The sequence below is a fragment of the Anas platyrhynchos genome, chromosome 1 (genome assembly GCF_047663525.1).
Source record: "Anas platyrhynchos isolate ZD024472 breed Pekin duck chromosome 1, IASCAAS_PekinDuck_T2T, whole genome shotgun sequence".
NCBI classification, from domain to species: Eukaryota; Metazoa; Chordata; class Aves; order Anseriformes; family Anatidae; genus Anas; species Anas platyrhynchos.
In genome coordinates this window covers 73264660-73290787 of record NC_092587.1, presented here as the reverse complement: position 1 = coordinate 73290787, position 26128 = coordinate 73264660, and the positions used below count along the sequence as shown (strand labels likewise).

The 26128-nt window shown below is 41.4% G+C and overlaps 2 long non-coding RNA genes across 11 annotated transcripts in view; both read left to right on the top strand.

The window, feature by feature from the left end:
• The first annotated feature begins 1618 nt into the window (after nucleotides 1–1618).
• The window catches only part of LOC119715614 (uncharacterized), a 160581-nt gene continuing 136071 nt past the window's right edge, over nucleotides 1619–26128 (top strand). For 9 of the 10 annotated variants that reach the window (XR_011810901.1, XR_011810899.1, XR_011810897.1 and 6 more), the window contains exons 1-3: nucleotides 1619–1902; nucleotides 14040–14121; nucleotides 17730–25724. This is a non-coding gene — a long non-coding RNA (uncharacterized lncRNA). Of the gene's footprint in view, nucleotides 2267–14039; nucleotides 14122–17729; nucleotides 25725–26128 lie in introns of all 10 variants that reach the window. The other variant, XR_011810895.1, reaches the window with a different exon arrangement.
• LOC140003010 (uncharacterized) lies at nucleotides 5688–12332 on the top strand. The gene is made up of 2 exons (XR_011810908.1): nucleotides 5688–6067; nucleotides 8293–12332. It is a non-coding gene; the product is annotated as an uncharacterized lncRNA (long non-coding RNA).

The following is a 26128-nucleotide window of genomic DNA, read 5'->3' as shown; positions in this document are numbered from 1 at the left end:
AGTCAAGTGGACACATTGGTTTTGCCTGAAAAATGCATTGAATTATCTGTCGAGCCACCTGGGATTGTAATCCATTGTAGTCCAAAACCATTTTTCAAGCTTGTTGTACAAGCTTGCAGTCATGCGGCTGCCACAACCCAGTGCCTTGCACAGGGTTGATAATAATAGGGCAGGTCAAGGATGTAGCATGCCTATGCCCCTCTATGAAAGCATCACGTATGACGTCGGAGCACCTGTCCCTCCTTGGACAGATGGAACCTGCTGTAACAGCTGACGTTGACACGGCCAGGGGTGGCCCAGCAGTCTGGAGCGTGCCCTCAAGCATGGTCATTATTTCTCCTGAGGAAGTGGAATCCAGGTGGGAACGGAACCTGGCACTCAGATCATCAGAGAAGCCGGCTCCGTCCAAAGACACTTGTTGCAAGGTGCTCACCGTGCAATGGTTTCCCTCTAGTGAAGACCAGAAAGTCAAAGCCCCAAGGACTTTTGTGGGCTCAGCTGGAAGGTCCAGAGACACAGGATCAGAGCACCCTAACTTGTGTTCAGAGCTTATGGTTGAAAATATGTCTTTTTCTGCAGAGAGATTCCAGCTTGATGGGTCAGACATGAGCTTCAGTGTGTTTTGAGAAAGCAGAGATTTGTCCGCTCCATCCTCTGTGAAGGTGTCATTGGCAAGGACGATGCTTCTTGTAGAGAAGACACGTTTGGTAGGTCTTGTTTGACATAGCTGCCTGAAAGCAGGTGCAAGAAGCATAGATTTCTGGTCTATCTTCTCAGGTAAAGAAGTCTGTGTTGCTCTGGACTTCAGAGAATTACAGCTCCAAAGAGATTTAAAGGGAGAAATGCTGGTCATACCTTGCAATGTATCCTGAAGGGCTTTAATTTGCTCTGTCAGCCTCTGATTACAGTTTTTCAGGTGGTAGTTTTCTAGCTCAAGCTCTCTCAGCTTAAATGTTACCCACTCTTTGATCTTGGCAGCTTCCTCTTGAATAATTTTGAGTTCCTCAGTCCTCAGCTGTTTCTGTTTTGCTAGCTGAGTCTCCACTCCAGTCTGTTAATCAGGTCTTGTTTTCTTTGCAGTGTACCCATCAGCTCTTTCAGTGAAGGTCAATTTTCGCAAGCTCAGCAGCAGCCTCTCATTGGCAAAGCATCCCGAGTGGATTTATTGCTGCCTGGCAGCGGCACTGATGCTGGCAGCACAGCTTTATCAAGATTTTCCAGCACAGGGGGTGGGGAGGGCAGCCCCCACTCCCCATCAGCACTCCTCTCCGATAGTCCCTTAGTTATTTCTGCTGCTGATTGATTTATTGGAGAGGTCATACCCCGATCTGGGGTAGGAACCAATGATAAAGATCGTGTCAGCCGCATTTCCGAGGTCTCAGGTTTCATACTCGGCGGTCTGTCAGTCCCACAGTACTGAGAAAGCTTGCGCTGCTGCCATAGCCGGCTGCTGTTCGGCTTTTATACCACACAGCGCGTTAAGCACTGCAAGCCAGGTCATACATAGATCTTTATCAAACTTTCCGCTTGTGATGGTTGTATCCCGTAAATGATCTCCTACGAGCCGCCACTCATCTGGGCTAAAAATTAGAAGGATTTCCTTTAGAAAGCCCTCCGCCTGGGCCCAGTGTACCAAGGATTTGGTCTTTTTTGCATTGCAAGATACGCCTCTCTTAGAGAGAATGCTAGAGGGAAGCTGCATAGCCGCTTCCTCCATGGTTACGTCAGACAGGCTGCAGGGTCGTGATCTCCACCCCTCTGCTATGTGCCGACTCGCCACACGGGGCGGGGGGTCGTCTGCCGTTGTTTACTGACGCCTCCGATGTCCCGTAGCAACTCGATCCCGGATGTCCCGCGTCTCACCGCGATTACGTCACTTTCCCGAGTCTCACCACGATCTCGGTATCAATCAATTAATCTCCGCGTCTCACCGCGATCTCTATCAATCAATCTCCATATCTTACCGCGATTTTTCCCTGCGTCTCACCGCGATTTCTGTGTGCGGGTCGGTGCTTGGAGTTTCTCAATGTCTCTCAGGTGTTTTGGCTTCTGTCAGGTCTCTCCGTGTCTCTCAGGGCTGTCCATGTCTCTGACGCGTCTCTCAGGGCTCTCCATGCCTCTAAAGTCTCTCTGTGTCTCTAAGCGTCTCACAGGGCTTCTCCGGGTCTCTGAAGTCTCTCAGCTTCTCTCAGCGTCTGTCAGGTCTCTCAGCCTGTTCGGGCACCATGTGTTGCAGGAAGAACGGCTGAAAACACGACAGACACAGGTCAGATCATGCTCCATTTTATTACCCGAATAGCCTGACTTTTATAGTGAACTTAACAGGGGCGGATAGTGTCTCACATAAGATTATTGGTCAAAAGCACTCAGACAAACAACTACAAGAAAACAACCCCACCTGCAAGAAAACAACCCCCTTGTGTTTAGCAGTCATGTAGACCTTGTCCTTGAAGCCAACTACTGGCAACAATATTTTTCTAAATTCCTCAATTGGGCAATGTGGAAACACTGTCATGGGAACTTCTCATAGTCGTCCTGGTAGCTAGGTTTGCTCAGCTGCAGCAAGCCATGGGATCTTTGCTGTTTCAAAAATCCCTCAACAAGAGTTTAAATAGGGTTACATCAGGCTGGTGGACGGTCAGTAGTGGGGTTCTACAGGGCTCCAAGCAAATGGCATGAATCTGTGACAGATTAGGTTCAGTGTGGATATTAGGAGAAGGTTCTTTCCAATGGGTTGTCAGGCACTGGAACAGGCTCCCCAGGGAAGTGGTCACAGCACCAAGCCTGATGGAGTTCAAGAAGCATTTGGACAACGCCCTCAGACATGGCTTTATTTTAGGGTGGTCTTGTGTGGAACCATGATTTGGATTCAGTGATCCTTGTGGGTCCCTTCCAACTCAAGATATTCTATGATTTGATTCTATGATTTAATGGCTGGAGAACGTGCAGTTTGAGACAGCAAAGCATCTCCTGAAACACTCTTCTTTGTTCCTTCTAACTTATTTACATTCCTCCTGGCCTCATCATCACCAGTCTGATGTTATCGCCAACCACAGAGCTTGTCGACCCCCATGGCAACACTCCCACATCTCCCCCTTCTTTATTAACAAAGAAACAAAGAAAGCACAATTAACACAAATCAAGACACAGAGAAAAACTATCAGGCATACTAATCCTGTATTTAACAATCTTTGTAACCACTTCCCTGGGAGAGGCAGGCACTGAGTGCTGCCCAGCTGGGGGGTTCTGGCTGCCCCTTCAGCTCCTGGAGCCCCTGTTTGTTGATCCTGCATGAGCCAGCGGGACACTCCCATATGTTGTTTTTTGGTTGAGCTGGAGTCCAAATCACGGAGGAGAGTGCTGTGACCATGTTGAGGCAGATGAGACTGATGACACCCATCTTGGACTGGCTCCTGTTGAAAACCAGGCATAACCTCAGCCCCAAGTGATTAGAGAGTAGGGCCTTTTCCATTGATTGGTGCTTATTTTTTTTATCATGACTTATGCCCTTTCTTTAACTGACTTTAACATAGTATGATTAAAATGTCTGTGAATTGGAGGACCTTCCTCTGTCCATTGATTAAAAAAATTAAGAACATAGCATGCTTTAGCTATCCTTTCCTGGGGGGTCATACCCATACTTCCCCTTTTTTGTTTTTGAAGCATAGCTGTTGTGGTTTAACCTGGCTGGCAGCTAAGCACCACACAGTCATTTTCTCCTCCTGCCTCTCTGGGATGGGGGAGAGAATCAGGAAAATGAAGCCTGTGGGCTGAGGTAGAGACAGTTTATTAGGACAGAAAAGAAAAATAATAATGATAATAGTACTACTACTACTAATAATGTACAAACAAGTGATGCACAATGCAGTTGCTTACCACCTGCTGACCGATGCCCAGCCTATCCCCAAGCAGCCAGTCCCCGTACCCCAGCTAGCCACCTCTTTATATTGTTCAGTATGATGTCAGATGGTATGGAATACCCCTTTGGCCAGTTTGGGTCAGATGTCCTGGGTCTGTCCCCTCCCAGCTCCCAGTGCACCTCCAGCCTGCCTGTTGGCAGGACAGAGCGAGAATCTGTAAAGTCCTTGGCTTAGTGTAAGTACTGCTCTGCAACAATTAAAACATTAGCGTGTTATCAACATTATTCTCATCCTAAATCTGAAACAGCACCCTACTAGCTACTAGGAGGAAAATTAATTAACTCTATCCTGGCTGGAACCAGGACAATAGCTTTTAGGGTACTGTGGACCCTTTTTTTTTTTTTTCTTTGGCTTGACCCGTACTTGACCCATGGGAGAATGGGGTATACCTGTCAGATGTTGAATGCCCCACTCTTGAAAAAAAGTGGGTTGCGTGGGACACATATCCTGGCCCATTATCTGTTTTAATTGTTTTGGGGATTCCTAATGTCGCAAAAACTAACAGAAGATGTTTACACACATCCTTTGCCCTTTCTTCTGCATGGACAGATGCAAACATGCAGGCAAAAAGGTATCAATTGAAACATAAACATAGTGAAGTTTTCTGAATTCTGGCAAATGTGTAATGTTGAAAAATAACCCTTTAAGTTTATTATTATTCATGTCCATGACTGGGGGAACATAGTTGGAGATGGCAATCCTGGTTGAAGTGCTCCCATATCTTCCTTGACTTCGTTAATTTTTTTCAAATCATGTAACAGTCTCCGCTTTCCATTTTTTTTCTTGATTACAGACACTGACAAGTTTCAGGGGCTAGTCATGGAAACAATATGTCTCACTTTGAATTGTTAAGCAACTCAGCCTTCAGGCCCTACATTTGCTATTCTCCCTGGATCGAAGGGAAACAGATCTGGCTCCTTTTCAGGGTTTATATGGCCTGGATCAAAAGGAACATCCAGGTCATCAGGGGGCATAACAGCAAAGGCCTGCTGCAATGGTGGTAGTGGCAGGGGGGGCAATAGTGTAGCAGGTGGATCAGTGGATGAGCCTGCAGCTCCCTCACTATCTGGCAAACCAGATGTTTCTGATTGTGATCCCACATGGCTCATTAAGGCCTCAGAGATTGCTTGCCAGGTGCCGAGCAATCCAGCCACAACCTTATTTTTTTAGTAGCAGAGTCCCAAAGCTTGACCCCAGTTTGGTCCCATGTTTCAGGATTGTAAACTGTCTGATTTGAAATAAGGGGTCATTCGTGGTAGCCCATACAAGAATTTGCTTAAAGGCTGCAGAGGGCACTGGTTTTCCCTGTTTTTTTGGGAATAAGCTGGAAAGTTCCCAGGACATTCCTTGTTACTAAGGCCATGTTCCCCGTGGCTTGCCTTGGCCTGGTGAGAGGCAGTTGTGTGCACGGGTACACTTCTCTCAGCACGCTTCTTTCAACAATGTTTCTTTCAGCTTGAGTGCACTTCCTTTCAGCACAGTCTGCTTCTCTCAGCGGCAACTAGAAGTCGCTTTTTTCAGCTTGAGCTTCCTTTCAGTTGGGTATGTTTCCTTTCAGCTTGCTGGGTTCAGCTGAACCTATCTTCTTGAGGTGATCAGTGTCCCTGTCCCTATTCTGTTAGCCTGTCCCTGTTCGTTCATTTTTGGTTTTGTCCCTGTTCTGTTAGCTGGTCCCTGTTCATTCATTTTTTTTGTCCCTGTTCATTTAGGGAGTCCCTGTTCAAGCACCATTTGTGGTGAAATAACCACATGAACACCAGGGTAAGTTTAGGGATGGTGATGCTCCTACAGGCCTGAGATCGGGACCTGTCCTCCTCCTTGGGAGCTGCCTCCTGCAGGGTCACATGGCCATTTCTTAATACACTGGGCTGGCTAAAGCTCTCCCATGAGGACCTCGCTGGTGTGCCTTGCTGGGATCTGACCAGCAGAACTTTGGAGGGCAAGCTCTGGAGATCATAAATGCTTTTGGCAAGAAGGAGAAGCACCTGTGCTCCTCGGAGGGGATGCCTATTCTTTGTGTCTGTCCTTCCCTTATTCTTTTTTAACTCTTGTTCTTTTCCTATGATATCTATTGTGTTGCTTCTTTCAGGAAGACATCCCCACAGTTGCTTCTAAAAGTCTCCTCAACAATTAGGCTTTCAAACCATGTAAGCAGCTAATTCAAATTCTTCCTATGTCTTTGAAGGGTGCGTGTACATGCGTGTAAAAAGATCTTGCTGCTCTGTCTCAGGCTTCTAAAATCTCCCTAAAGAATAACAGCCATTGTCAGTTTTTACCCACTTTTTTTTCCTTTTTTTTTTTCCTACTTGATTAATATTATGATAAAGAATAGATGAAATTGACAGTTTTTACACACTTCTTTTTCCTTACTTGATTAATATTACGGTAAAGAATAGATCAAATTTTTACTTTGCAGGCTTCGCAAGCAAAATAGTATCCATCTACTTGCCATGGAGATAGATGTGTTTCTTGCATTATTCTATATTTTCTAGGATTATGACAAGGTGAACAGGACACAGAGTAAAATATGGAGAGATGAGTTTAGAGCCTAGAGATAATCAAATCAAGAGAACAGTTCTGTAGGCTGGAACATCCTCTCTCCCCATCTTCTCTGTCAGCTGGTGGTACTTTCTGTAATTTTAAAATAAAACCCCCACACTTCTATTTCATTGGCACTTTGAATTTGAAAAAGGCATATCGGGGCACCTTTTGCCCCGATATCTAAGTGCCTCCAGATATCTAAACCTTTTCCTGTGCCATGCCATGACATCTGGAGTCCCCTAAGCCATTCTGTTCCACCCACCACCTAAAATTAAAAATTTTAAGGGCATTATCCACTGATGTTCTTTCTCAGGGTGTACTAGTTTCACACACCTTGACAGGAAGTCAATGTAATAATATGAAATAACAGATAAATGTTAGAGGTGAAGGGAGGAGTTTGGTCAAAAGCTGATGAATTTTATCTGGAGAACAGCAGCCGGCTGCTAGGGTGAGAACTGTCAGGTTTGGGGTTCTAAAATCCTCCTGTCATATAATTCTGGGGAATTGCAGTTGAGGTGTTTTATGATCTCCCCTTCATTTATATCCCAAGCACCCATCAGGCTTTACTTCTTCTGGGGAGCTACAGCCCACACTGGGCTCTTCCTCATGTTGTGGGGAGGAAGGGCTCCACAGCAGCTGTATGGTTAAGTTTTTCTTGTGAAATGGAGCCCAACTACAGGGTTGTGCCCATGATGGAAAGATGGAAACATGAAATATAAGAACTCAGATGTCTGTGGTGTACTGCAAATACATTCCCTTCTCCATTGTTCATCTTTCCCCTGACTCCCTCCCCTCCTTTTTCTGTGTAAAGACCATTTTTCCCATAGGAGAAGTATTTTTATTTTAATGATGAATATCAACCATCACATTCAATCATCCCCCTCCTTCCAGGACAGTCCAGGGCATTGATGGGTGCAAGGTTGTCCCTTGGTGTGGTTACCTTTCTGAAACACTTGTTGCATAGCCAATTGCCAGCTCTAGGCTGGAGAACATGACAAATATTTTAGAATCTGTACACACAGCACTAGCCTAGCTTTTTGAGACAAAAGCCAGGAAAAATATAAAATGTGTAGAGTCAAAAGACCACAAGTTCTTAGCATGGATGTTTTTACTAGAAACAGTGTTGCAAATATATCATATGACCTTAACTAAAATCTAAAGTGATCTAAAGAAATGTGTTTCTAGTGCAATTTCACCTCTGTTATGTCATAGGAAAGAGTTTAGATAATTTGGACCATGTTAAGTTACAATGCAGTTGTAAGAATATCAAGAAGTCTTAGCAAAACCAGATGTATATATTCTGTCAGCTCTTTCTGCAGACATACCAACTAAAGACATGCAAAAACATGAATAAACCTCAAATCACAGACTCCTTCAAGCATCTAACTTTTCTGTGTGTTCTTTCTCCTTCGTATTTCAATATTGGGGCATTCTGACTCCTTACCCCCCAAATTTCCTTCCATCTAGTGGCCCCCCTGTGCTGCTTGCCTGGATGGTCAAGCAGCTGCCTTTTTGCAGTGCTTATTCCTTCCCCTCTCCATGTTCATTGCTTCCAACGTGTCATTGGGAAGCTGTCTTCTAGAAAAGTCACATTTGCAATGCAAAAAAGCTGTGAAAAATTTCTGGAAACACCAGCTACCTGCTGTGTATAAGAATTTAAAATGTTTCTCAGTGGTATGCAAGAATAATACCTTTGTCCTTCCTCCAACATAAAAAAAAATAAAAAATGTCATAGCGTTTTGACTGAAGCAGTATGTTAGGGATGCAGATCACATGTCCAGATCACACTAATGAGCTAATTTTCCATCCCCATTTTACCTTCTTATTCAAGGTAGCGAGCATGTGTGCATGTGTGTACTTTCCCAGGATGTGCTCTCTTTGTGGCAGGAAGACGTTGAATAAGGAGGTGTTGAAAAATTCTGAATTTTTGAGAACCCCAGCAGATTGGACTCCTCTTATGCAGTTTGTTGTACACCAGGACTTTTTCTGTGTAGGATTTCTGGATGCTGTGAGACGGAACAAGATAAAAGATGGCGATTCCTAGGTCTTAGCTAACACAATTATATGTTAACGACCCAAAGATGAGGGAACAGAAGACTGTATGAGTAGATAATGGAACCAGCAAGAATTGGCTTGACTGATAGGTCTGTCAAAGACAGGAAAGGCCAGAAGATAAGCAGAGAGGAAGACTTCTGGCCTTCAACAGAAGACCACCAGAGTATGCCAGACAACCGACCACCCAAGGATGCTAGTACGCATACAAATAGAGACAGAAACTATGTTAATGATTCTTCGGAGACCTGATGAATATACAAGAGACTTACAGGAAATTAAATGAATATGCATTTGTCCCACTAATATAAGCACACTGCCAGTACCCATTGGTGAACAAGTTAGGTGGAGCTACCCCCTTGTGCTCAGTGTGTGTGTGCAGTGCCGAATAAACATACTTACTTTACAATTTTATAGGTTGTGGAGTCTGTTTTCTGCAAGTCAGCTGGTCTCCCACTGATGGGAATGTACCTTCTGCTGTATTGTTATGTGTAGTAGTGTAACTTCTAGAAGAGTCAGGTTTGCAGTGTGCAAGTAGAGTTAGGTATGTGTAGAATGTAGCTCAACAGCTGACACCTCTTGTTTACTGTACACTCTGCAGATTTTTTTGCATGTTTACTGTGCAAGAAATCTTGTAATGACAAAGGACTTTATCAATATCAAACAGTAATGCCAGGATGGGTATCTCCAAGGCAAAGCTTTCAGGTTGTTACTGGGACAACTACAGCACAGACAAGAAGAATATAGCTCTCACACTAAGACTCCTCCCAATTAGAGTGTCTTAGGTAAGAGAAATCTAAGCATGTAATTTCTACACCCAACCATGTGTAAAGCTTGTGTCCTTACAGCGTTTCAAGAGCCACAAGTTTTGTCTTAGTGCTTTCTTAACCCTTAGAGTTACTCATGAGATCACCAGCAGAGATACATGTATGCTTTGAACCGTATTTTGGTCTCCCTGAGGGTATAGAGTCTGTAAGGAAGGGCAACAAGTCTAAATGGAAAGGGATTTTCTAGGATCTTGGACATGAAGCCAAAAGGGCAAGAATTGTTGATAAAATTTCTTACAGGGGATCCCCACTGTGAAAGTATTGACTCTGGTTCATTGCTAAGTTTAGAAACCATGTAAAACATGTACCATGCACGTTATATAGAGCAGATGGTACAACAGGCTCTACTGGTTGCAGAGTGTCAAATAACAGATTGTCTAAAAAAGTTTGCTTGCTTTTGGCAGACAATTTAATTCAGCTCATAGTATGTTACTGAAGTTCATTTTGCACCTCTGCGAAAGTAGGCAGCTAATGCATTTTATGTCATCTGCTATAACCAACGTTTCTTAAATAATGAAAATGCTAGAAGTTGTGCTCTTGAATGGAGGTAGAGGAAGGACTCTTGAGTATGTGAGTAGAAAAAGCAATCTGAAATCCATGAAAATGATTCACGTTCCAAAGCCTCAGTCTCTTTCCAGTTGGTACAAAATTGTATTTTCATTACCTTTTTTTATACTTTTTGAAATAATTCCTCCCTTCTATTTTGGAATGGGAGCAACATAAAACATCTCAGAATTTATTGCAAAAAATACATTTTCTACAAACTCCTCATGTCTGTGCAGGATGGTGTATTAGATTCAGTACCAGGTATGATCAGACACATTCAGTAAACTGTATTAAGAGCTAAGCAGGCATGGATCTTAAACGAATATTAAAGAAATCTTTGTGTACAGCTTGATCATACTGAGCATGAATGATCACATTTCTAAGGGATCTTAGGAAAAACTAGTTTCTTCAGGTCCTTCTCTGTGTGTCATTGAATGTTTTTCCCTTCTCTGAAAGTGTTTCTTGAAAACACCATAATGTAATCCAAACAAAAGTACTTAGTTGAGTTGGCCATCACCTGGACTGGTCTTATATATGTCCAGAAAGCACGCTCCGCTGTTCTGGATCTTGTAATCTTTTAGCTTTGTCAGATGAGTGACAATATGTAGCTGCTGTCAAGTTACCTGTTTGTCCTGGAGCTGAGCTAATATACTGAACATCCCAAAGACCAGGTCACAGTAATGGCAGGCCAAACGCAGTCTGCTTTAATGTCAACTTATACCTGCTACTAAGGGTCTCATCTTGTCCTGCTCCTGCTGGCCAGAGCCTGAGAAATGTGTCTCAGGTCTGAATCTTTGCCACGGTCCTACCTTATATAAGCTGACTTTTCAATAATGTGGTTGTGACCACATCATTTGCAGAAATGATCGCAGACAACCAGTACTTCCAAAGGAAGTTTTAAACTGATTTATAATCACATATGGCAAAATCCATCAGCAAATGAATTTATTTAGTGTGCTAGAAAATTCTCTATTCTCTGACTTCTCACAATCTTGCTCTGTGTGAGTTTTTTCCTATAGAAACTGGGTATGAAACGGTGCCAGCACATAAGAGAAGTAATTCACAATCAACTTTGCACAGAAGTTAAGTGACCTTGCAATATTCAAGGCAGAAGAGAAGAAAGTCTCTCAGATAAGACCATGTGCAAGAAGAGATGGAGTATACACTGGAGCATGCTATGCTTTCTGTTCTCCTCCCTCTACCCTAGGGAAGAATTGATATTGTCCAAAACTTGTACTTTCTGGGTCCTTTGGATGCTTTTTTCCAAGACACCCACCCTTTACTTAATTTTAAGTTCAGTGGGAGTAGAGCCAAATTTAGAAGACTTTGGAAAATCTTTTTTGAAATATGCAGTCTGCCATTCATAGGGATGTTGTCTGGATGTCTTCCAGAGCAGCTCCCAGGCCAAACAGGACTGTCACTGAGTGCTTGTGAGAGTGACAGACACCATCCGTTAAATGCAAATGTAGCAAACGTAGGATGAGTGTGGAAACCTGGGTGCTTACTTACCTGTTATGAGGGGAGCTACTAGCGTGGGTGCTGAAGGTGATTCCACCTCCTACTCACAACTTTCCTCTGGAACAAAATCTGTTATAAACTTTGTGGCTCTAGAAAATCCATTTGTAGCTGGCTTGGAGCCAGTCAAATCAAGAAACACTCCTTTGCAATAATAGTAGCAGCATGAACTGTTCACTTCAATTTTACTCATAAGCTATTTTTGATTAACTGCAGGCATTTGTGCTGACTTTGCTGCTGCAGCCTATTCACATACGTAGCCACATTTGCATGTAGCAAAGGTATTTGGGCATGAACAAGGATATTTGCTTATTACTTTCTGATATCTCAGATTTACTCTCATCTGAGTGCAGAAGCAAAACCAGTATTAGTGGTTTAAGAATTAATTGTCTATCAGGCAGCTGAAGAAGTTTATAGAAATCCTGTTTGCATTATTTTTGGAGAAATGGCTGTAGACAACCAGTACTTCCAAAGGAAGGGGGTGGGTTTTTAACTGATTCGTAATCAAACATGGCAAAATCCTGCAGCAAATAACCTTTCTTAGTGTACTGGAAAATTAACTGATAGCTGGAGGTATGTTCCTCTCCAAAAGTTTTCTTTCTGTGATTTGACAGCTCTAGTAAGCCAATTGCTGCTAGTCTAATTTTATACCTGCCTGTCAGTGAGGATGGATTTTAATGGATGCTTTTAGTGGTTGCTGCCCTCTAATGAGGGATTTTATTTTTTTTAAGGAAAGTGCTTTGCAAGGTGGATTGATTTTGTAGCGAGTGACATACTGGAGAAGGCAACTGATGTCTCCAGATGAGGTGTGGTCCCCCTGCCCAACTCCAGGGGTGGAGGCAAGGTCTCTGAAGGTGGTGAGCATGGTGGGCTTGGTAAAATGGGCTTGGTAAATGAACCAGCTTTTTAAATACCTGAAGACAGTTAATTGTGCAAGAGAATGGTTAAGGCAGATAATAGTAGCTTGTGACTTTTGTAAGGAAGTTTTTACAGATGAAAGTTTGACAGATTAAAGGTAGTTTCTTGTTGGTATTGTACAGCTAAGATTTTAAACACTGAAAGAAAACTCCGTGTTTTTGTAGCACTCTCATTGGGAAGTGAATTAACAGGGAAATACTCCATAAATCAAGGAGAGTGTTGGTGAATGCTTAGTTTTTTGTAGACCAACAACCCAGCTTGATATGCTTAGTGCAAGCTAAGGATGCTAGATTTAATCTCAGTATGATAATTCAAGCTTCCCAGTACTGGAATCCACTGTGTACTGTAGGTGCTAGAACATGATGAGATGTTGTGAAGACCACCTGAGAATTTCTTTGTCCATTTTTAAATGACAGTCCTCAGGTAGAGACATAAAATGCTATGATGGAAGGATTTAGGGGTACCTAATTTTTTTGCTCATGCCAGTATGAGGCATAGGATCCAGTCTTAGGTGATTGAGCATAGCCCTGGAGCTGTGCATACATAACTCTGTGCAAGGCCACCAAGTGAAATTCATCCTGGCTTGTGGTGCTGTGTACATGAAGTGAGGCATGAGACATCATACAGTTTAAGCTGAGTGTATTCACAAGTACATTCATTACATATATGGCACTGCTGTTCTGTACAGGCTGATTGTGTCTTGGTACCTAGACCTAACATTCTTCTACCTGTCAATTTGTGCCTTGGATCAGCAGTAGGTGGTTTGAATAGAATTGGTTAGTTTTAAGACTTATCCCTAGTTTTTGGGTGGTGTGTGTGTTGTTATTATTTTCCCCAAATATATATTTTTCAGACTGCTGGAAGATGCTCTTCTGACTTTTCTTCTCTGGATTTAAAGGAGATAGACAATTCTGCTGGAGAATGTTTTGCACTTTTTTACCCAGGAAGGACAGAGGCACTTGTAGTTTAATGGAGATTGTGTTATTTAAAGACTCCCGGTGGTACTACCTTGAGGTGCATTCTGCTTTTAGTAGTTCTTGACAGTAACCAGCTATCTCATTAAGAAATAGTTTAACCATGTCAGCCAGGGATGTCCAAAGCATGTTTATCTGGTGTGGTCCACATCCTGCAAGAATGTTGCCACTACATTAACTGTATAGGAACTAGCTGACTGTGCTCCCTGGCCTTTTTGCCATGAGGTCCAAATGGCATCAGCATTGATATGGCTTTCCTCTGCAAAACTCTAATCAGCTAAAATAGGCAGAATCCTCTTAAAATGATGCTGCACTTTTGAGAAGGAAATGGATGTTAAAGTGATTTCCTTCACTCCAGTCCTGGCCCTGCACTGATTTGAGGGCAACACCTGACCCTCCATAGAACCCACTAGGGGTCTTGCTGATTGCCACTGATTTCTTTCTGGGAGGTGCTTGGATTGCGCCATTGCCCTGAAGAATAGAAATAGTGCAAGAGACAGATCAGTATGGGCTTCATGTTTAATGACAGGAAAGTGCCAGGGTCTCTGCACAGGAAAGAAACAGATGAACTTCAACCACATTAAAAGCAGCATAGCAGACACTGATCTAGCAGCCCTCCTCAGATGTGCCCTCAGGGTTTTTTTCAGGCTGGCCAAAGCCTAAAAACCTCTCCCTGAGCTCCTTTAGAAAGCAGTGATGAATAATGCTATGTGCCTTTTATGCCTTATTTTCTCATTTCCACATAGGACTGAGGTACAAGAGCTGATTATGCCACACAGTGAACTTGAGCCATGTCAGCTGCACCTATGCCACTCTTCATGAACACAGGTAAGCTTAATGCAGATATACTTATGTAGCACAGAGTGGAATCAAGTGGTAGACACGCAGGAGATGAGCATCTATTACTTGGTTAGTGGTGTGCTGTTGGCCCAAGGACTGCTGTGCTGGGAAGCAAATGATTGTAGTTAGCAAACAGTTTCTGCTCATAGCTCCTGTCTGCTTGCTAAAGCCATACTTAAAAGGCAGCACATTAATGACTGAAATTGTTTTTTTATCAACAGGTGAATTATCAGAATGATCTGTAATGCATCCCCACTGGAGTAGGGTGGTTAGTGAAGACAAAATCCCCTTGTGAGTCAAAACAAAGCAGTGCATCACAGCTAGACAGGGCCAGACTGATGGTGATGGAATTATTTGAATTAGCCTTTATGATGTTTGCTTGAGTTACCTTATTAAAGAGCAGCAGAAAAAGCAATTTCACTATCAATGCCTATTTCAGAGTCAGGTTCCCAAGGGCATGTGAACAAAACATGGAATATGGCTTATTAACTTGCTGGATAGAGGGGGAAACAAAATCAGAACGAGTTACCTCCAGCAAGGAATTACAGAATCAGTTCTTTTGGCATATTTTGCTGCCAGAAGAGTTCTGGGGCCTCAAAGAACTCCCCCCACCAGTTCAAATCCTCCACATGGAATTAGAATGACGTCAGTGATGCTCTCCTTTCCTTGGGGCCTGTGGCAGCTATGGAAAGTAGGTTTCTCCTGGCATAGTATGAGGTCATTTTTTTCAGTGAGTCCCTGCCAGACTGTGACAGTCACTGAGATGAACATCACTGCTCCCATTGGCTCTGCAGAGGTTTTGATGGCTCATTGCCACATGCATTTTCCTCTTCTGTTACAAGTGTGTTCATGTGACCCATTTACTGTCCTTTTTCTCAGTATCCAAATGGCAAGTGTGGAGGACACCCTAGCTAGTGGCTAACCACTGCCCAGCTCTGTTTCATTATTTATGTTTGCATAGTAATTCCCCCACACAAACACCTTACATAACAAATTCCATTTTTTCTGAAGCCATAAAGTGCTTCTTTAATGTCAGTTAACTGGTCTGCACAATTTTTCCATAACATAGTCTATGAATATTATGCCCATGATATTTACTAGCAACCCGTTGAAGACAGAATATTATTGTACCTACATCCAAGTTATGCTGATTTTGTACCCTACTTATCTTATTTATTTATTTATTTATTTTAACTAGAGATGCCCCAAACACCTACCTTCCACTCACTGAGCTTCTCACAGGGCTTTTCTCTGCTGAAAGTGGCCTGCATAGAGGACTTCACAATATAATAAATTTACACACACACTACTCTTTGCAGTTTTTCACTGTCTGTCTTCACTGTTACTTTACATGCTTTTTAGTTTTTCTTGGGCCTAACATATTTAGCTAGCTTATTTTTTCTTAAGAAACAAGTTCAGTCTTCTCAATTGCTCCAAAACTTGGTCACTGTAATTTCATTCCTGCTTCATGGGAGACTTCATACTTCAAATGAGACTCTAAGAGGGGAGGAGATACAAAATATGAATAATAAAGAATAATGAAAGGTAACTGGACATATTAAATTACATAATTGGGCAAGAGTTGCTCTGAACACCTGATAGGTCATTTGCTGCTTGTTGCTATACAGATCCAAGGGATCTGCAAGTATCTTGTTGAATATTCATGTGCTACACCATATCGATACCCGTGAGAGGATTTGGGGTTGTGTAATGGGAGACAAATAGCCCCTCGTGGTACACAAGGTGTTTGGGTGAGTAGGATCTGCAAACAGGTGTGGTAGAGACTTTGCACAGCAGGAGAGAAATTAAAATTCTGCATGTGTTACTGTCACCTGCCAAACCATTGAAAAGAACCCATACATGACAGGAAAACAACTGGGAGTTTTAAAATGAAAGAGGAAAAATGTTTTAGGGGAACGTTTTCACGAAGGATGAAATTTTGAGATTGAGTATTTAATCATGAAATTACAGATGGTTTAGCTGCAAATGGGATTTTCAGGTGGATTGCTACAAGGTACCCTAAGGCCTTGCAGTGGCTTAGCTCTTTACTCATTTATAGACATTTTTTTTGTTGTTGTTTTTAATGCAACAGGAGAATAAATCTGTTCCATAGAGAAAAATCACCCTGGGAGTGAGGCAGAAATGCACCTGGAATCACAGTCACTTCCCGTAACTGAGTTAATCATGTTACTTCATGAAGTTTATCATGTAAATAAGTATTTTCTCTAGTATCAGTTTAAAACAGACTTCTGCGCTCATTCAGTACTGTATTAGCAGAGGTGAAAGTAGAAAGGATCCAAACATAGTCAAAGCTGATTATCTGAGGACTCCATCTGTCTGGTTCTTTTTTCTCTGGTGCTCAGCTTCTGTAGTTTGAAAGATATAATGAAAAACCCTCCTCAAAGCCTGTTCACTTTCAAGGGTTTATGGAGTGAGTTCTATCCAGTTTCTTTTACTAATTTGCAGTAAATTCACGGAAAAAGCACCTAGGTACTTCAGTTTGCATATCTTGTAAAGTGGGTAAACTAATAAGCCTTCAGAATTGTGCTAGTAGTTTGAGTTGCTACTTCTAATCTTTTTTGAGATTTTTTTGGATAACACTACAAACTATTTACATTCAGTTCACGTTTGTCTGATTGTAGGTTTCTAAGTTTCCAATAACGTGGATAAGAGTGAAAAGTATTGCTGGTATTCAACAAATAATGACAACTTACTATCACTGCAGTACTATCAATAACAATCTCTCTCCATCTCTAGGACTCCCTTTTTAATATATTTAAGTAGGAATATGTGCTAAAGCATAACTTTGCATATCTCAAATGCTTTACTCCCATGCTATGGGAACCCTTCCAACTTGTTGTAATCCAGGGAAATCACTTCAACAGCAAAAAGCGTATTTCCATGATTATGCCTTCTGTCTCAATGAGGTGTGCTTTCTTTGCTGTGCTTTCTGTATCTGCTGTCTTATGGAATTAAGTATTTATAAGCGTGCTGCAGAAATAGTATGTTGACTTAGCTCTCAGTTTTATGTAGAAATGGCTTGGAAGGAGGAATTAAATTTTTGGATACTGACAGATACCATTACAACAACAGAAACTCTAAATTGAGAGCCTCGAGGCATCAGATGATGGCTTCAGGATGTTTTGTTCACCTTAATTCTTAGTCTTTTCTCACCACTGCAGTGATCAGTAGAAATCTTGGGTACTGGTGGTCAGTGTGACAGTCTGTTTGGAGAATCCTGACAGTCTTTGTGTGACCACATTCCTAATCTGCAGGTTAGGGAGTGAATATGATGCTTCACTCATGACACACTCTTTTTACAATTTGTATATAGCCAAATATATACATGCATATACATATATTTATGCACACATATATACTTTATATGTATATATGTAAAATAAATATTTTATATATAAAATCTCTCTATTTTTTTCTGTGATTTTTTCCCTGTGAAATATTGGAGTTTTGGAATGGGCACAGTGAATTAGATTCCAGAGGTTCAAAGAGAGGCAGGTTGATTGGAATGTAAGTAGGTTTGATCTTCAGTTCTTGTAGCTGCATCTGATTGTTCTTTTTCCCATTTGCTTTCACAGTGACTCTGTGGTCAGCAAAAGCCTAGAGGAGGGTCTGAGTATCAGAAACCTGTGCTGAAGGATGTGGAGCATTCTTTGATGGAGACAGGATGATATGCAGCTTTCTTGTGCTGTGGTTTTGTTGGGATCTGTGATTATCTTTTGTTTTCCTTCCATCCTGAGAGTTTCACATTTAAGTTTTACACATAAAATCAAGAATTGCTTCAACATCGGACTTGTCAAGACTCTTTTTGAGAAATATCAGAATTTATAAAAAAGCTGCAACTTATTATAGAAATATAAGCACAACAGTGGGTTTCAGAACAAAACCTCTTAAAGTTCCAAGGTCAGGGATTGCCATCATATAGAAAGCTTGTTCAATTATCATGCTGTTTTATGTGTACAAACTACAGAAAGCCTAACATAATCACATAAACGTATTTTCCCTTGCCGTAGTACTTCAGCAAAATAAGTTATCATGTGTTTGACCCTTGCACATTTGTTGGATACTTGTTGAAGCAGATGATTATCTAATCGTGACAGTTTATTTCTGTCCTGGAGCTGTGGATTCTGTCCTTTCCCACGGAAAACACTGAAAGAGCTTGTTTTCTGCAATTTTGTGATGAAACTTACTGGCTTCTTAGTATGAAATGTCATTTTTGTTGAAAATTGACATACACTAAATGAAATTAAAAGGTCTTCAACATAGTTATCCTGAAAGAAAATTAAACTGATCGTTTCTACCTGAAAGATACTGTGTAGGTTGACTAAAAATGATTATTTTTTTTTTCATGTTGAAAACGTTTGCATCTGGTATATCTTTTCAGATATACCAAGTAATATTGATTTTATATGTATAACTCCTACCTCTGTTCACTAAAATATACTACTACTACTACTACTACTACTACTACTACTACTACTACTACTACTACTACTGCTACTCATCAAACATGCCAAATTTTCAGAGATGGTCACTGTCTCCTTATTTGAGGCCTTGGTATCTGGAATTACAGATATGCTGAGCACAGCTGGAGTCAAGCTACTCTGTGTGTATATTGATTTTTATATTCATTCACCAAGTGGAGGCTATTTATTTAAAAACGGATACAGTACCATTGGCGGCAATGTCGAAGAGAGACCATAGAAGAGCTAATTGCTGCAGTTTCAGCCCAAGCTGTGAACAGCGGGTGGTGCATAGAGCCTGGAGACATTAGAGAAGCAGAATGACTGCCCATGCAGGGCAGCCTGTGTACACAGATCTTTAAAGGTGATTTGTGGAAAAACTGCCCAGGATCAGATATTTAAAGATTGTGCTGCCTGTGCATGCATGAGGGAGACAAATTCAGATTCCCCTCTTTGCCTCCAACTTCATACACTCCAACTTTTGACTGCCAGCTCCTTTGATTCAGAATATATTTTTTAAACTTTTTGTGTGTGTTTTCTGCAGCCGTGGAAGATGAAGTGGAAATATTGGTGTGATGCTGACGTGGGTCATCAGCAGGACTGAAGGTCCTCCACCAGGAGCCAGAAGGCTAGGGGTGGGCCAGTAATAGTGGTGGGTGGTTACACTCTGTGAAGCAAGACCAGCAAGGGATGATATAATGCTCACCAGCAGAGCCTGGCGTTTACAGTTCCATGCCTTGCACTGGAGGGAAATGGTCTAACGTGCACAAGTGCTTTGGCTTTCCCACTGCTCAGCTCTCCTCTGCTCTTCCCACCCTCTTGTTCCATTTTTGGCTCCTCTCTGCCTTTCTTTACTTAGCATGATCTTGTTCTTCTCTAGCCCACTCCAGGCTTTCAAACTTCCCATGTGGGTTTCCTTGCTCAGCAAATGTAGGTTGCCTTCCCTCCTGCCTGGCTGTGGTGCCAGGAGGCTGTGTCAGAGACAGACTGTGTGTCCTCTGTCAAGAAATGTAAATGCTTGGTGGCACCAAGCTGATTGTGCATGTGTGGGATGCTCAGCCATAGAAACCTTATGAGATGTGATGAGGCAGAGTGTTTGGTTGTTTGTTAGTTCTTATATCTTAGCTGTTGTACTGATTGCCAGGACAACATGGGATGATGAAGAGGTACCTACTGCCCCAGCCAAGGTGCTGACCAAACGCAGAAAGCATCAGTTTGCCAAAAAGATCACCAGAGAAAAACACATCCCATTCACAAGCCCACTTTTTCAGGAGCAATTAAATTATCTTGTTTCAAGCTTTAAAAAAAAAAAAAAATAATAATAAAAAAAGGAAGGCACGGCTCTATAAGCAACTGCAAGCGTGGCTCTGTGTGGGTGATGCTAGGCAATATTAATAATAAATGGTATTATCAGCCCCACCTCCAACTGTTGAATGCATAATTTGAGATTACAGTACAGCACCGTTTTTCAGCTGTTGCTGAGACAAAGAGAGAGACTACTGTCATTATGCATATGAATTATGGGACATGAAGATTAACGATGTGCAAATTAGCAGCATTCTGCTACAAGTGATTTTTGCTTTCATTTGCCACTGTTATCCCTGAATGCCAACATTTGCTTACATTTATAATGTTCAATGGTATATTAAATACCGAATTAGGTATTGACTCATCTAATTCTCTGTCATGAAATGCATCTAGTATGGAGAAAGTTTTTGCTTCCAGGAACCTCTGCTGCCCTTTTCTCAACAATTTGTATCAGATAACATTCACAATGTACAACTTTATTTGATTTACAAGGATTTGTGACTACCTGGTTTTCCTGAGCTTTTCAATTAGAGGCAAAGCATTAGTTCTGTCTGCAGGTTGTTCTTTCTTCTCAATAATTCTCACCTTATCGTCATCATATCATCATTTTCCATGTTTGTTGAATTCCTTAGGTCAAACAGATTTTTTTCTTGAGGGATAGATAAAGAAAATTATTGCTTTGACTGCCACAACAGATTGTTAGCTGCTAGGCATTTTTTACCTTGTGATGCAGCTACGAAGTGGCAGCACTTGCCTTCTTCTCTCTCCCCTGAATGCATTGTCCATGGTAAAGGAACAGTCTTTCTCTTTAATTTAATTGTTAATTCTTCCCCTTCCCTCTTAGAATTAGTATTATAAGTGGTATAATCTTTAAAAGCAAACTCAGTGGGCAACAGATTATAGCCTTTATCCAGTAGTGCTAATCTTGATTATTGGGTGAGACTAGATAGAAAACACTGTGATGGTCAGGGGTAGGGTGGTTGTTTTGGAAGACAGAAACTGTTGGGGTAGAGCTCATTTATGTATTTTTTTTTAATAAATTTTGAAATATGTCCAAGAAATAAAAATCCAAAGGAAATTTGGATTTAAACAGGCCAGTTTCCTAAGAAAGATGATAATCTCTTCCTTCATGTATGGACTTCTGAGTGGGAGACAACCAATAGCTCCTAATGCCAGATTCTAAAATTGAAATCAGGCCACTTCAGCAACCTTCTGGAGAAGGTAAGTATATCAGAGGGAGCTAAGGTATGTAATGGAAGTACTGTTTTTCTCTAATGTCTGAATTAACTTTGAGTATACATGCCAGCATTTGTGCTGGCTTCAAAAGGAACAGAATCAGTGCTTATGGAGGTAGTGTTGCAGTTACTTTGATGTGTTATGACTTTTCTCTTCTAATTTGTGATCTTATTTTTAATTAAACCACTGGAATCGTGCATTATTTGCATGACTAAAGATGACAGAGTATATTCGTAGCAGAGAGGATGTTTTCTGAATCAGTAAATCAAGAAGGGAAAAATAACCAAAGCAATTAGTTGAGCGATCCTATAGGAAACATTAGCATTGTTACCAGCCAGCGTACTGGCCTGTAGCAGTTGCAATGCCACACTTGGGTCATGGCCTGGCGATTTAGTCTGGAGGTTGTATGCATGCATTTACAAGCCTCTAATTTACCACATAGGCTACTGTATAAATAAACCTGAAAAGGAGGGAATACTGTCTGATTTTCATACCCAGGTCTGAATGTGCAAAGCTGGTAATTAGAAGAAACTATACTTGCCTTTGTGAAATGATGTGGATGTTGCTGCACAAGTGGGTGAAAGGACAACATCTTTGGAGTAGAACCTCTCTTTTAGGATTAACTCCCTATAAAGAGCTGTAGGTACTGTCAGACTGTTTCCTTATCAGATACACATTTGTGTGCATCTCCAGCAAAGTGAATTCATGTAACTCTGGATGCAGCTGGAATTGTATTTTCGGCCAGAGCCTTAGTAACATGTACAACCATTCAGTTAATCTGAATGAATTAAAAATCAGCCTGGTAAAAAGTATCTAAGTTGTATCTCGTAGCTTCTGTACAACCAATGCTTTCATCTCATGCAAATTAGCACTAATTAACATGCTCCTCCCTAATGTACATTCAGCCATTGTGCAGGATGAACAAGCCAAACACAGTTATTATCATTTTAATTTGGTCGTATTGTAGAAATTTCAAAATATTAGCTGGAAAAATTAATTCCTACAATCAAACATATGTTTTCCTGAAATGAAATCAAGGGTAGCAGTCATCTTGCTTCAAGTTGTCCATCATATTGCAGGAATTCTCTTCAAAAAATTGACCTGAAATGTTCTCATGCACTTAACTAGCAGGAAGTCAGAAAATATTTACATTGATATATTCCTTTCTGAACTTCCTTTCCAATGAAAACACAAATAGGCAGGAAGTTGCCCAGAGGGGTGGTGGTGCCTACATTTTAGAGGGAGTCGAATGCTGGCCAGACAATGCCCTCAGGCACCTTATTTTGGGAGCTGGCTCTGCTTGGAGGAACAGGCTTGGCTTGGTGATTGCCAGGCATCCTTTCCAGCATAAGCCATCCTGTGATCTTCTGTGGCGCCTTCCTGTGCTGAATGGAGCTGGCAAGCCAGACAGGATTTGCATCTTCACTGCAGCTTGCTGTGGCAAAGCAGGAGACAATTCATGCTGCAGCTTTCCAACAGTGGAGATGTTAATATCAAGCAAAAGCAGTCTGTACCTCACATTGCAAGACAAGGTGAGAAGATACATGTTTTACTAAGGACAAAGTGAGTTCAGCTCCGTCTGAATTGGCCATGCTTGTCCTTTGTTAAGCTGCAGCCCAGTACTCCCTAACAGCACTTCAAAAGCAGTAATGCTTAATTTTACGCTGTCCCAGCCTGCCTCTTCGACAGTGTTGGTTTGCATCTTTGGAGAGCTAAAGGTGAGTGTTTCCAGGAGGGCCCCTGTCCCTCACAAGCTTCAGTTCGTGTCTGGAGGGTCTATGTGCTGTTAGAGGGGGAAGGGAAAGAAAGAAAGGGTATTTCTTCAAGTCTGAAAGTTTGGCCGGTGAATGAATACACTTACAGGCACTTAAAACCTAATTTTAGCTACTTAACTGAAAGAAAAGCTGTGTGTTTTAATAATCAGGGAGATTGATGCATGTGACAAGAGGGAATTGCCTCAAGTTGTGCCAGGGGAAGTTCAGGTTGGAAATTAGGAGACATTCCTTCTCAGAAAGAGTAGTCAGGCACTGGAACGGGACCTGGTGCTTAGTGGGTGACACTGGTAGTATGGTGAAGGTTGGGCCAGATGATCTTGGAGGTCTTTTCCAACCTTAATGATCCTATGATTGTATGATTCTCTTGGCCTCCCATTTGCACACAGCAGCTGCCTGTATCTATGGTACAAGAGCAGCCCCTGTCACTGAGCAGTCCTACAGCTTGACTGGGTATTTGAAGAAAGAATTGTTGCTTCATTATTTTTCCATACAGAAGCTCTTAGAGTTGGAAGCTCTTAGTGTATGCTTCTCTCAAAGTGCATTATTTCTTTCTGGGTCACAAGACAGGCCCTTTTAAAACTGTATTTCCTTTTGTTACTTCCTGTGCAAATATCACAGCTGTTTCAAGGTCTGGTGCACTTTTGTCCTAGAGGTGTCATAAATGTGGACTTCTTTGTGTGTGTTCACTATATATTGGCAGAAGTCAGAACTTGGAGATAAAAAGCATTAACATATTTTAAAAATCACAAATATTACATTAGAATGTTATTCAAAGTGATTATAAGGTTTACGTGCTAATTAGAACAATATTGGTTGCAGAGGACAGTTTGTGCATAACCCTTATGACACATGGCCCAGCTGAATGCAGGATGCGGTTCCTTTCTCTATAACAACCTATGAATTGTTGCAGCTTTCTCTATGAAAGAGCGTTAAAAACTTGCCGGATCTTTAAAAGGACTGTACACAGTGTTTTGTGTACCCTGTCCCCCCTCACCCCAAGAATGAGCAATGCTGCCTAGAATTGACTTATGGCATCTGTATACATGCATCTTTATTTCTTTAAGCATAATGACAGAAGCCTGTATAGATATGAGCCAAATGTGAATCTCTCCTGTATGATCTCTTTTTAGTACAGGACCATGGAATATTAGAGAGGGAATTGCCCAACACTTCAAATTGTAACTGTGGAGATTTGTGACCATTCAATTGTTGGCAATTTATTGGAGTATGCAATTTGAGTTAATTACACTTATTTTCAAGTGTTTTAGGAAGAGGACAAAGACTGAACCTTCTATCAGTTCTCTCTTCTATGACTTTGAAAATTTGCCTGCAGAAATCAAGTATTGCCTCCACTGGGAAGAGGCAAGAATAAGGAAGGTTCAATCCAAACTAAAGGAGTCTGTTTCCAAATGCAGACATTTGGGAAAACAGGATTTTGGCAAACTGTAAATAGGAGGCTTTGCTTCTTCTAATTGGTCATGTGCAGGGAATGAAAACTTGCAGGTGTAAAAAATACACTATTGAACAATTTCTACTCAATGTGCACAGGAACATTTTGTGCTGCTGCAGTGTTCACTCTATTGCTGTTCCTCCTGCATATGTAACAAGTAGCATGCACCTTAATTCTTGAGAGGAAGATATTTATTCAAAATTCAGTGATACTATCTGAGCTATTGTTCATTGAGAAACACTGAGAAGGATTGAAATCTCCCTGGGAACAGGTGGCTGAAAAATTAAGAAACCGAACTCCAAATTAATTGGAGTTAATCAACTGATTGGGTGTCTGATCAGTACAAATTATCTGACCTTGTGATTTTCATGGTTGCTAGGTAGCTAGTTAACGACAATCTTGAAACTGCAGCATGATACGATGAATAAATCTCTGACCAACAGATGTGTATGTAATCAGTGATAGGGGTCTCTGTTGTCTTAGTCTGTGGAAGGAATGTATGCAGGCACACACAACTATTCATTTCTAAGGAGTGCTCTGGACTTGAGAAAGGACATTTTGCAATGCAAAAGATACATTCCTTTCCAAAGCCATTGCAGTTTATCAGAAAAAAACATGTGAGGGAGTCAGTGGTTGCTCAAAATACTTGCACAACACTGAGCAATGTTACATAATTTCACTGCTGGGGAGAAAAACCCAGGATGCAAATGAGTATTAAAGACTGGTGCACAGATGTGAGGGGGAAGGTAGTCTGGTATATTCTTATGCTGTTGTCCTGGAGTGAATAGAGGTGGGCAGTTAACAGGGTGTTTTGTAAGAAAATGTGCCAGTTGGACTTCATCACTTGCTTTTGTGATTATTTTTATTTAGTTTATTTAATGACACAGGCAGAAAAAGTAAGAATACATTAATGGAATTTGCTGCTGACACAAAGCTGGGAGCATATATTTATCTATCTGAGGACAGAGGAGTAGCAGGCAGCTGGATGGAAAAAAAAATGCTGCTTGTAATGGAAGAGTAAATAACTAACAGGTGCTTGCTGGGTATGCATGTATTTTGGCTGACAATTAGAAGGTTTTCAGCTGCCAGGACAATAAGGTTTTTCAGTAACCTTACTGCAGCAGTAGTGGAGGAAAAACTGTTCTTGAGGTGGAGGTTGGTCAGCTATAAAAGTATTCATATAGCTGCCTGATCGCAACAACCTTGATGCAGGAGACAGTTCTAGTTCAATGTGTCTGCTTTTCTAGCCATACCACCTCAGCTCCCCTCTGGCCACACAACACCTTGTGCTTGAGGGACACAGGCGAGGAAGCTGGATTTGCCTCTGCAGACCTATAAAGAGTAAGCTAAGAGCAGATAATACACTTGGGGAATGAAACTTCCAAACTCTCTCTCTATGTACCTATAGCCAGAGTGGCAAAGGCACAGCCAAATACTGGAAAAGTCTCTGCAAATTTGTCATATAATCCTTCAAATTGTGGGAGATATCATCTCAATAATTTCTCAATAAAACACTTTTCCAAAAATTTTTAATAGCAACATTTTCCCCCAGCTTTATGCTAAGAAGCAATATTTTTCTTGTTGCTTTCAAAAAGCAGCCTCGGAGCTTCCTCTTCAGTGCTTTAAGTTCAATGAATCTGTATATCAGGGAAGAGTTTTTTAATAAGAGAGTCAGGTTATCACCACCTCCACTATCAATAAAAAGATGATGAATGGTGTATATTCATTTACTAGTCATCTATCTG